This window comes from Nyctibius grandis, chromosome 26 (genome assembly GCF_013368605.1).
Source record: "Nyctibius grandis isolate bNycGra1 chromosome 26, bNycGra1.pri, whole genome shotgun sequence".
Classification (NCBI taxonomy): domain Eukaryota; kingdom Metazoa; phylum Chordata; class Aves; order Nyctibiiformes; family Nyctibiidae; genus Nyctibius; species Nyctibius grandis.
Window position 1 is genome coordinate 7,508,864 of NC_090683.1, and position 9,865 is coordinate 7,518,728.

Below are 9,865 nucleotides of genomic sequence, written 5' to 3' on the forward strand. Positions count from 1 at the left end.
AGGGGTTCCCCAAAGAAGGAGGTGTCAAAGCGTAAAACTGCGGTGAGGGGGCGGCGCCGCCGCGCGTCGGCAGCGCGGTACTGCAGCTCGGGGGGGCGCCCGGCAGTGCTTGGTGCCGCAGCCGTCGCTTTTTACATTTTCTTTCTCCATCTCCGGTTTACTTTTCGGGGTCTATTTTTTAATTTTCTCCTTTTATTAATCACGGTTGCTTTTAAAACTGTCTCTCCGCGGCTGCGTTTTAGTTCGCCGCTTTTTTTGCCGAGGGAGCGGCCCGGGGCGGGGTCCCGGCACGGCGCCTGCACGGTGGCAGAAGAGCCACGGCGAGCGGCGCGGCAGGTCGCGTTTCGTTCTGGTCCGCGCCGCGTGGGCGCCGGTGCAGGTAGGGGCCGTGGGCACGGCGGGTCTCGGAGGGGGGATCCCCCGGTCGGGGCTCTCCCGGGCGGGTCCGAGCTCTGCGGTCCTGGGGCTGGGGGTGGGGGCGGAAGCGGCCCCGGGCCGAACGCTGCCCCGGGCTCGCCGGGGGGTTTTGGGGCCGAGCCCGTGTCCGGACGGGGGGGAGCAGGGGCCGCCCCGTCCGGCTGTCAGCTGCCCGGTGTTGGGGCCGGGCCGGCTCCGCCGCTGCCGGCGTGGGGGGCCTCCGGTGGTGCTGGGCGGGTCCCGGTGCTCCCACGGAGTGGGGGAAAGGTCCGCGGCTGCTGTCGCCGGGGGGTCTGCCCGGGGGGCGGGCGGGTCTGCGCTCGCGGGGTGGCTGGGCCCGGCTCCCCGCGGGGGCTTTTGGGCCTGGGGCGTTTGGGGTGTCAGCCTGGTGGTGTTGCTGCTGTTTGTCTTTGGTGTCCCGTTATGGTTGAGAGCTCTGAATTGTAGTTTTTTTTCAGTTTCTGACACATTTTTTTCCCTAAGGAGATGCTGCATTTATAAGTTGTTTTTTTGCAGAATAGATTGGTCAATATAATAGATTTATGATTAATAAAATGACAAAAATGATACTAGTCTTACACATCTGGACTCTTTATGAATATGTGTTCCTCACATGCAAGTGTCATCGGGACACACGTGGTCTGCACTTCATGCTCTGACAAGACAATATGCTGAGGTGGGGATGAGCTCCAACAGGAAAAAAAAAGGTACAAGGTTATGGGGGGTTTTTTTTGGTTCTTTTTGGGGGTGTACTGTTCTTGTGGGGATAAACTCCATAGAATCACTTTTGTGTTCCAATTTCTTTCAATATGTGGCCAGCTGTGGCATGGTGATTAATGCCATTAGCAGTTAAATCCAGGGCAGCTGCCCCAGGCTGGACCACAGGTGTATTCTATAATACTAATGTCAGGTTCACTATAAAAGGGAAAGATTGCTGCAGATGGGGTGGATCTGTGCTCTCTTCTCCCCTCCTTCCTCCCTCTTTTTCCTCCACCTTTCTTCTCCATGGTTGTGATCCCAGGAGGAAATTGCCATCACTCTGTGGGCTAAGTATAATTAAGACCAGGTTGCTATTGAGGAGGAGGTGTTGTGGAAGAGGTTGGTTTTGACCACTGTGATGCTCACAGCTGGTGCTTGTGTATTTTCTTGTTTTGCAGATGACGAAGAGGAACCTGGCAACAGCAGAAGCATCCTAGTTAGCTGCCGTGGGGTTTATTTTTTTTGAGGATGCATTGAGACTTCCTCTCCTCTGAAAGATAAGTTGAGGGAGCAGTGCTAGGGAGGGGACAAGGTCGGGAATTGCAGGGAGGGATTTTGAAGTTAGCGTAGGGGAGAAGTCTGTCCAGGAACAGTCCCTTTGGCCAGGCTCAGGGAGCGGATTACTTTTCAGAGCAATGATAGGGTGTGCCAGGCAGGGCAGTTCCAGCCTTTGTCTGTGCATCGTGTAGTTTGTGTAGTCTGTCTTCTACGTCTTAGACACGCATCAGGTCTCGATGTCCCCACAGCTCTTTGCGCTAAAAGAGCACACCACGCGCCTCGGCTGCCATCCATAGCGTCCCGAATGCACGTACTCATTGGCGTAGCACAGATCGGGCGCTTTCTTCTTGTTTAACCTTAAAGAACGGATCGATCTTGCATTTCCTAAGTTTCCAGGCAGTCCTCTTTTGCAGCACCATTCCTGGGTGTGCGAGCAGTTCTGGTCTCCAGACGTCCATTCTGGACAGACTGGGATTTCTTCCCCGCATCCTTACGCGGTTAGGTCTCGAAGCCAGCCTTCTTGCGCGTACATCCTCTCGGTTTTGAGAGTAAGTTCTCGTCACGGGCCGTGACGTTCTGCTCTCTTTCTGGGGCGGCCATAGAGCCTCCTCACATCCCCGCCAGGGTGCCGGAGGCGGTCTCGCACGACAGTGTCGTCTTTCGAGGCATCACGCTTCTCACCGAGAGTTTTCTCTCGTCTTTGAGGCGTGTCGTTCGTAGCGTTCCGTGTATCGTCTATCTGTGCGTGCATGGCTCGGAGCTGCCCTGCCTGGGGGTGTAGAGTTAGGGGTAGATGGAATAGCGATAAGTGTCTATGGTTAATATCTAAGCTGTTGAGGCTTCTATGTGTAAGGCTTAATGTTTGAATTAGGTATTTATTTTAGTGGCACTCTGTAGTTGGGCTGTAGATGGTATTCCTTAATGGGAACGAGATGTCTGGAACTATTAATGTGATGCTCTGCATCCAGGTGACTTGTTCATTATTGTCTTTGCAGATGCAGAGGGACAAGCCGTGCAGGACAAGAGAGGAGAGGTGAGCGGAGCGCCTTAAGAAGGTGGTTCACCGTGTGGTGTTAGAGGGAAGATGACTGGTGGCGATACGCCTAGATTATGGTATTTCTGTTGTGTTTTTTTTTTTTTTAATTTCAAGGTGCAAAGCAATGAGCGACAGGGGGTACGGGCACAGGAGCTGACTCAGGCAAGGTGAGCACCGATCGGTGGGCTGAAGCGGCAGTTATTTCTGAGGTATTGTATTGGCGGCGCAGTCATAAGCAGCGTGTGTGTTTTTTGGTTTTACAGGTGGTGTGCAAGAGTCAATGTTATGCCCTAAACTGCCAGAGGCCAGAGAGGAAAGTTGCGATGGTAAAGGCATGCTAGAAGGGGACCGGCGCGGGCATGCCGCAGTTTTGGGCAGTATCTCAGCATGTGCCTTTTTGTGTGTGTTTTTGCAGGTGCTGCCCACAGTCTCTGGGGAGCGATGCCACCTGCTGAGGAGCGGTCCGAGAAGGTGAGGCGGTCGTGGGCCACGTCGGTGTCTAATAGCAAAGTATTAAGTGGCCACTCAGTGAAGCGTTTCTCCTTTGTTTTGCAGGTTCTGTGCAGGGCAGCCTTTGGAATGGGATGAGCATTTGAGGTGAGCTGGGTAGTAGAGCGTTGGAGCAGGGGGCTGTTGATTTCTTGTCAGTGCCATGGTAATTTTGTGTCTTTTGGTATCCTAGGCATCACGAGCGATGACAGCCGCAGCATCCGACTGTGGAATCGGCACGGAGCAGGCGCAGGGAATGGCACGGTGCGTCTGAGGTGGCGGATGTTGTGGGAAAGATCTGTGCCAGATGTGATGCTGAGTGACGGCCTTGTTGTGTGTGGATTGTAATTTTTTTTTTTTTTTTTTTTTTTTTTTTTGCAGGTGATGAAGAGGACCCTGGTGACCGCAGGATTGATCCAGTGGGCTGATTGTATTTTTTCTTTTTGAAGATGGAATCGGACTCCTGGCCTTCTGAAATCTAAGTTGAGGCACTGGTGCTAGTGGAGAGGTTGGGGGAAGGAGAAAACAAAGTTGGCACTTTCAGTAAGCGGTTTTCAAGTTTTAAAGTTAGTGTAGGGGAGAGGGCTGTCTAGGAACAGTCCCCTTGAGGCAGGCTAAGGCAGCGGGTTTCTTTTCAGCACAATGGTTGTGTTTGCCAGGCCAGGGCAGTTCCAGCTTACGTGTGTTTGTGTAGATTTTGCGGCGTGTCTCGTGCATCTTAGAACTTCCTCAGGTCTCGGTGTCTTCTTTGTGCTCAAGGAACACGGCCCGCACCTCTGCCGCCATCCCTGGAGTCTTGAACTCCTGTACTCATCAGTGTAGTTCCAATCAGGCGCTTTTTTTCTTTTGTAATGAGATTAAAGTGCGTCTCGGGCTTCCATATTGCAAGTTTCCAGACGGTCCTCTTCTGCGGCGTCATCGCCAGCCGCACAAGCGGCTCTGCTTTCCAGGTGTCTATTTGGACAGACTGATCTTTCTTCCCTGCATCCTTAGGTGGTTAGGTCTTGAAGCCAAGCTTCTTGTGCATAAGTCCTCTCAGTTTTGAGAGTAACTTCTTGTCACGGGCCATGACGTTCTGCTCTCTTTCTGTGGTCGCCATAGAGCCTCCTCACGTCCCCGTCACGGTCCAGCAGGCGGTCTTGCCTCGCAGCGTCTTCTCCTTGGGCATCATCATCCTCACTGAGAGTTTTCTCTCATCTTTGAAGCATGTCATTTGTCGTGTTCTCTGTAGCGTTGGACTCAGTGCATGCGTGTGTGTGTGGCTCGGAGCTGCCCTGCCTGGTGGTGTAGAGTCAGGGGTAGGTAGAATAGCGATCAGTGTCTGTGGTTCATATGTTGATATGCCTAGAGTATTGGGGTAAAGGCTGTACAGTCATCTTGGACAGACTAGCTGTCTGCAGCAGGTGAGGCCAGTAACTTCTGTAAGGTTTTGAAGGTGCCGAGGAGATGTCCGGAGCCATGTGGGAGAGGCAGAGAGAGGGCTAGTTGGGCAGATGGGATCTCTAAGGTTTTGAGGCTTCTCTGTGTAAGGCTTAATATTTTAATTAAATAATTACTTTATTGGCAGGCTGGAATTGGGCTGTGGATGGTATTCCTTAATGGGAAGCAGATGCCTGGAACTAATAAAGGGATGCTTTGAGTCCAGGTGACTTATTCATTATTGTCTTTGCAGATGCAGATGGCCAAGCCGTGCAGGACAGGAGAGGAAAGATGAGCGGAGAGCCGTAAGAAGGTGGTTCGCCGTGTGGTGTTAGAGGGAAGATGACTGGTGGCGATATGCCTACATGTCCTGATTTCACTGGGATTTGGTTTTAGTATGTGGCCAGCCATGGTGATCAAGGCCCTCAGCAGTTAAATGCAGGGCAGCTGACCCTGACTGGACCACAGGTGTTTTCTCTATCATTGACATCAAGCTCACTATAAAAGAGAGGGTTTGCTGGGAAGAGGTGGGTTTTTTTCCTCCTCTTCTTGCCTCTCCTCCCTTCTCCCTCTTCCTTGCTGTGATTCCTGGAGCAAATTAGGCAGTGATCTGTGGATGAGTATACAGTTGTCTGTTTTGTGTCGTCATTTATATTGATTTCTTGATTTCATTAAATCTGGTTAACTTCATCCTAATAAGTCTCCCTCTGTTTTTCCCTATTCCCTTCCTCATTTGGGGAAGGGACATTGGGAGAGAGAAATACTGCTAATGTTTAGGCCTGGGTGCAGGATAAATGGAGATAACTTCCTTATTGTATTTGGGTTTTTTTTTTGTAATTTGAAGGTGCACAGCGAGGAGCACCACGGGATACAGGCGTCGGAGCTGACTCTCGGGCAAGGTGAGCACCGATTCGTGGGCTGAAGCGGCAGTTATTTTTCAGGTGTTTATAGGCGGTGCAGTCATAAGTGACCCCTGTTTTTTGGGTTTTACAGGTGGTGTTTATAGGCGGTGCAGTCATAAGTGACCCCTGTTTTTTGGGTTTTACAGGTGGTGTGCAAGAGTCAACGTGGCAGCCTAAATTGCCGGAGGCCAGACAGGGAAGTTGTGATGGGAAAGGCGTGTGAGAAGGGGACTGGCACGGGCGGTTTTGGGCAGTATCTCAGCCCGTGCCTTTTTGTTTGGGTTTTTGCGGGTGCTGCCCACAGGCTCCCGGAAGCGATGCCACCTGTCGAGGAGCGGTCCGAGAAGGTGAGGCGGTCGTGGGCCACGTCAGTGTCTAATAGCAAAGTATTAAGTGGCCACTCAGTGGAGCGTTTCTCCTTGGTTTTGCAGGTTCTGTGTGGCGCAGCCTTTGGAAGTGGATGAGCATTTGAGGTGAGCTGGATAGTAGAGAGTAGCAGCGGGGGGCTGGGGATTTCTTGCAAGTGTCATGGTAACTTTGTGTCTTTTGGTATCCTAGGCCCCACGAGCGACGACAGCTGCAGCGTCCGACTCTGGAATCGGCATGGAGCAGGCGTGCGGGATGCCAGGTGTGTCCAAGGTGGGGGATGTTGTGGGAAAGGTGTCTTTCAGATGTGATGCTGACTGTCAGCCTTGTTATGTGTGGATTGTAATTTTTGTTTTTTTGGCAGGTGATGAAGAGGAAACTGGTGACGGCAGGATTCATGCAGTGGGCCGTTTGTATTTTTTCTTTTTGAGGATGGAATTGGTCTCCTGACCATCTCAAAGCTAAGTTGAGGCACTGGTGGTGGAGAGCGGTGGGGGAGAAGGAGCAGACACTGTTGGCACTTTCAGGAAGCGGTTTTCACATTTTAAAGTTAGTGTAGGGGAGGGGGCTGTCGAGGTGCACTCCACTTTTAGGCAGGCTCAGGTAGCAGGTTCCTTTTCAGCACAATGATAGCGTGTGGTGGGCCAGGGCAGTTCCAGCCTACGTGTGTTTGTGTAGTTTGTGCGGCGTATCTTGTGCGTATTAGAACTTCCTCAGGTCTTAATGTCTCCTTTGTGCCCAAGGAGCACGCTACACACCTCGACCGCCATCCCTAGAGTCTTGAACACCTGTACCATCAGTGTAGTGCCAATCAGGCACTTCTTTTCTTGCGTAACGAGCTTAAAGCGTGTTTCCGTCTTTCATCTTGTAAGTTTCCGGACGGTCCACTTTTGCAGGGTACTTCGCTGCCACACCAGCGGCTCCTCTTTCCAGGCGTCCATTTGGACGGACTGGGCTTTATTCCATGCATCATTAGGTGGTGAGGTCTTGAAGCCAGGCTTCTTGCGCGTACATCCTCTCTGTTTTGAGAGTCAGTTCTTGTCATGGGCCGTGACGTTCTACTCTCTTTGTGGGATCGCCATAGTGCCTGCTCCCGTCCCCGTCACGGTCCTGCAGGTGGTGTTGCCCCACAGCGTCTTCTCTTTTGGCGTCGTCATCCTCGCTGAGAGTTTTCTCTCATCTTTGAGGCACCTGGTTTGTAGCGTTCCGTGTAGCATTACACTGTGTGTCTGTTTGTGTTTGTGTGGCTCGGAGCTGCCCTGCCTGGGGGTGTAGAGTCAGGGATAGATGGAATAACGATAAGTGTCTGTGGTTAATATGTTGATATGCATAGACTGCTGGGGTAAAGGTTGTAGAGTCATGTCGGACGGATTAGCTGTCTGCAGCAGTTGAGGCCAGTAACTTCTGTAACGTTTTGGAGGTGCCGAGGAGATGTCCAGAGCCATCTGGGAGAGGCAGCGAGAGCGCTAGTTGGGTAGATGGAACCTCTAAGGTGTTGAGGCTTTTACGTGTAAGGCTTAATATTTGAATTAACTCTTTACTTTAGTGGCAGGCTGCAGTTGGGCTGTGGATGGTATTCCTTAATGGGAACGAGATGTCTGGAACTATTAAAGTGATGCTCTGCATCTGGGTGACTTATTTATTATTGTCTTTGCAGATGCAGAGGGACGAGCCGTGCAGGACAAGAGAGAGAGGCGAGCGGAGCGCCGTAAGAAGGTGGGTTGCCGTGTGGTGTTAGAGGGGAGATGACTGGTGGAGATATGCCTACATTATGGTTTGGTGGTTTTTTTTTTAATTTGAAGGTAGAAAGCGATGAGCGCCACGGGATACAGGCACAGGAGCTGACTCTCGGGCAAGGTGAGCACCGATCGGTGGGCTGAAGCGGCAGTTGTTGTTCGGGTGATTATAGGCGGTGCAATCATAAGCAGCGTGTATTTTTTGGGTTTTATAGGTGGTGTGCAAGAATCAACATGGTGCCCTAAACTGCCGGAGGCCAGACAGGGAAGTTGTGATGGTAAAGGCATGTGAGAAGGGGACCGGCACGGGCGAGCTGCGGTTTTGGCCAGTGTCTCAGCACGTGCCTTTTTGTTTGTGTTTTTGCAGGTGCTGCCCAGAGGCTCCGGGGAGCGATGCCACCTGTCGAGGAGCGGTCCGAGAAGGTGAGGCGGTTGTGGGCCGCGTCGGTGTCTAATGGGAAGGTATTAAGTGGCCACTCAGTGGAGCGTTTCTGCTTGGTTTTGCAGGTTCTGTGCAGCGCAGACTTTGGACTTGGATGAGCATTTGAGGTGAGCTGGGTAGTAGAGAGTAGGAGCAGGGGGCTGGTGATTTCTTGTCAGTGCCATGGTAATTTTGTGTCATTTGGTATCCTAGACCCCACGAACGACGACAGCCGCAGCGTCCGACTCTGGAATCGGCACGGAATGGCACGATGCGTCCGAGATGGGGGACGTTGTGGGAACGGTCTGTGCCAGATGTGATGCTGAGTGACGGCCTTGTTGTGTGTGGATTGTAATTTTTTTTTTTTTTTTTTTTTTTGCAGGTGATGAAGAGGAACCTGGTGTGACTGCAGGATTGATCCCAGTGGGCTGATTGTATTTTTTCTTTTTGAAGATGGAATTGGAGTCCTGGCCATCTGAAAGCTAAGTTGAGGCACTGGTGGTGGAGAGCGGTGGTGGGAAGGAGCAGACAAGGTTGGCACTTTCAGGAAGCGGTTTTTAATTTATAAAGTTAGTGTAGGGGAGAGGGCTGTGCAGTAACAGTCCACTTTAGGCAGGCTCAGGGAGCAGGTTCCTTTTCAGCACAATGATAGCGTGTGGTAGGCCAGGGCAGTTCCAGCCTACGTGTGTTTGTGTGGTTTGTGCGGCTTGTCTCGTGCGTCTTAGCACTTCCTCAGGTCTCGATGTCTTCATTGTGCTCAAGGAGCACACCATGCACCTCGACCGCCATCCCTAGAGTCTTGAACACCTGTACTCATCAGCGTTGTGCCAATCAGGCACTTCTTTTCTTGCGTAACGAGCTTACAGCGTGGTTCAGTCTTCCATCTTGCAAGTTTCCGGACGGTCCTCTTTTGCAGGGTAATTCGCTGCCAAACGAGCGGCTTCTCTTCCCAGGCGTCCATTTGGACGGACTGGGCTTTATTCCGTGCATCATTAGGTGGTGAGGTCTTGAAGCCAGGCTTCTTGCGCATACATCCTCTCGGTTTTGAGAGTCACTTGTTGTCACTGACCATGATGTTCTACTTTCTTTTTGGGGTTGCCATAGAGCCTCCACATGTCCCCGTCACGGTCCTGCAGGTGGTCTTGTCCCGCAATGTCTTCCTTTTGGCGTCGTCATCCTCGCTGAGAGTTTTCTCTCATCTTTGAGGAACCTTGTTTGTAGCGTTTCGTGTAGCATTGGACTGTGTGTGTGGCTCGGAGCTGCCCTGCCTGGGGGTGTAGAGTCAGGGATAGGTGGAATAGCAATAAGTGTCTATGGTTAATATGTAATATGCCTAGACTGTTGGGGTAAAGGTTGTAGAGTCATGTCGGATGGATTAGCTGTCTGCAGCAGGTGAGGCCAGTAACTTCTGTAACGTTTTGAAGGTGCCAAGGAGATGTCCAGAGCCATCTGGGAGAGGCAGCGAGAGCGCTAGTTGGGTAGATGGAATCTCTAAGGTGTTGAGGCTTTTACGTGTAAGGCTTAATATTTGAATTAAGGATTTACTTTAGTGGCAGCCTGCAGTTGGGTTGTGGATGGTATTCCTTAATGGGAACGAGATGTCTGGAACTATTAAAGTGATGCTCTGCATCTGGGTGACTTATTTATTATTGTCTTTGCAGATGCAGAGGGACGAGTTGTGCAGGACAAGAGAGGAGAGGCGAGCGGAGCGCCGTAAGAAGGTGGGTCGCGGTGTGGTGTTAGAGGGAAGATGACTGGTGGAGATATGCCTAGATTGTGGTATATTTTTTTTTTTTTTTTTTATTAATTTGAAGGTGCAAAG

The 9,865-nt window shown here is 51.5% G+C and overlaps 1 long non-coding RNA gene across 2 annotated transcripts; it reads left to right on the forward strand.

The window, feature by feature from the left end:
• Positions 1-947: 947 nt before the first annotated feature.
• Positions 948-7,577, forward strand: LOC137673891 (uncharacterized). Of its 2 annotated transcripts, none has more exons than XR_011049786.1 (3): positions 948-1,124; positions 1,575-1,627; positions 7,544-7,577. It is a non-coding gene; the product is annotated as an uncharacterized lncRNA (long non-coding RNA). The 2 variants fall into 2 exon arrangements; XR_011049787.1 differs by lacking the exon at positions 7,544-7,577 and adding an exon at positions 2,670-2,732.
• The last annotated feature ends 2,288 nt before the right edge of the window (positions 7,578-9,865 follow it).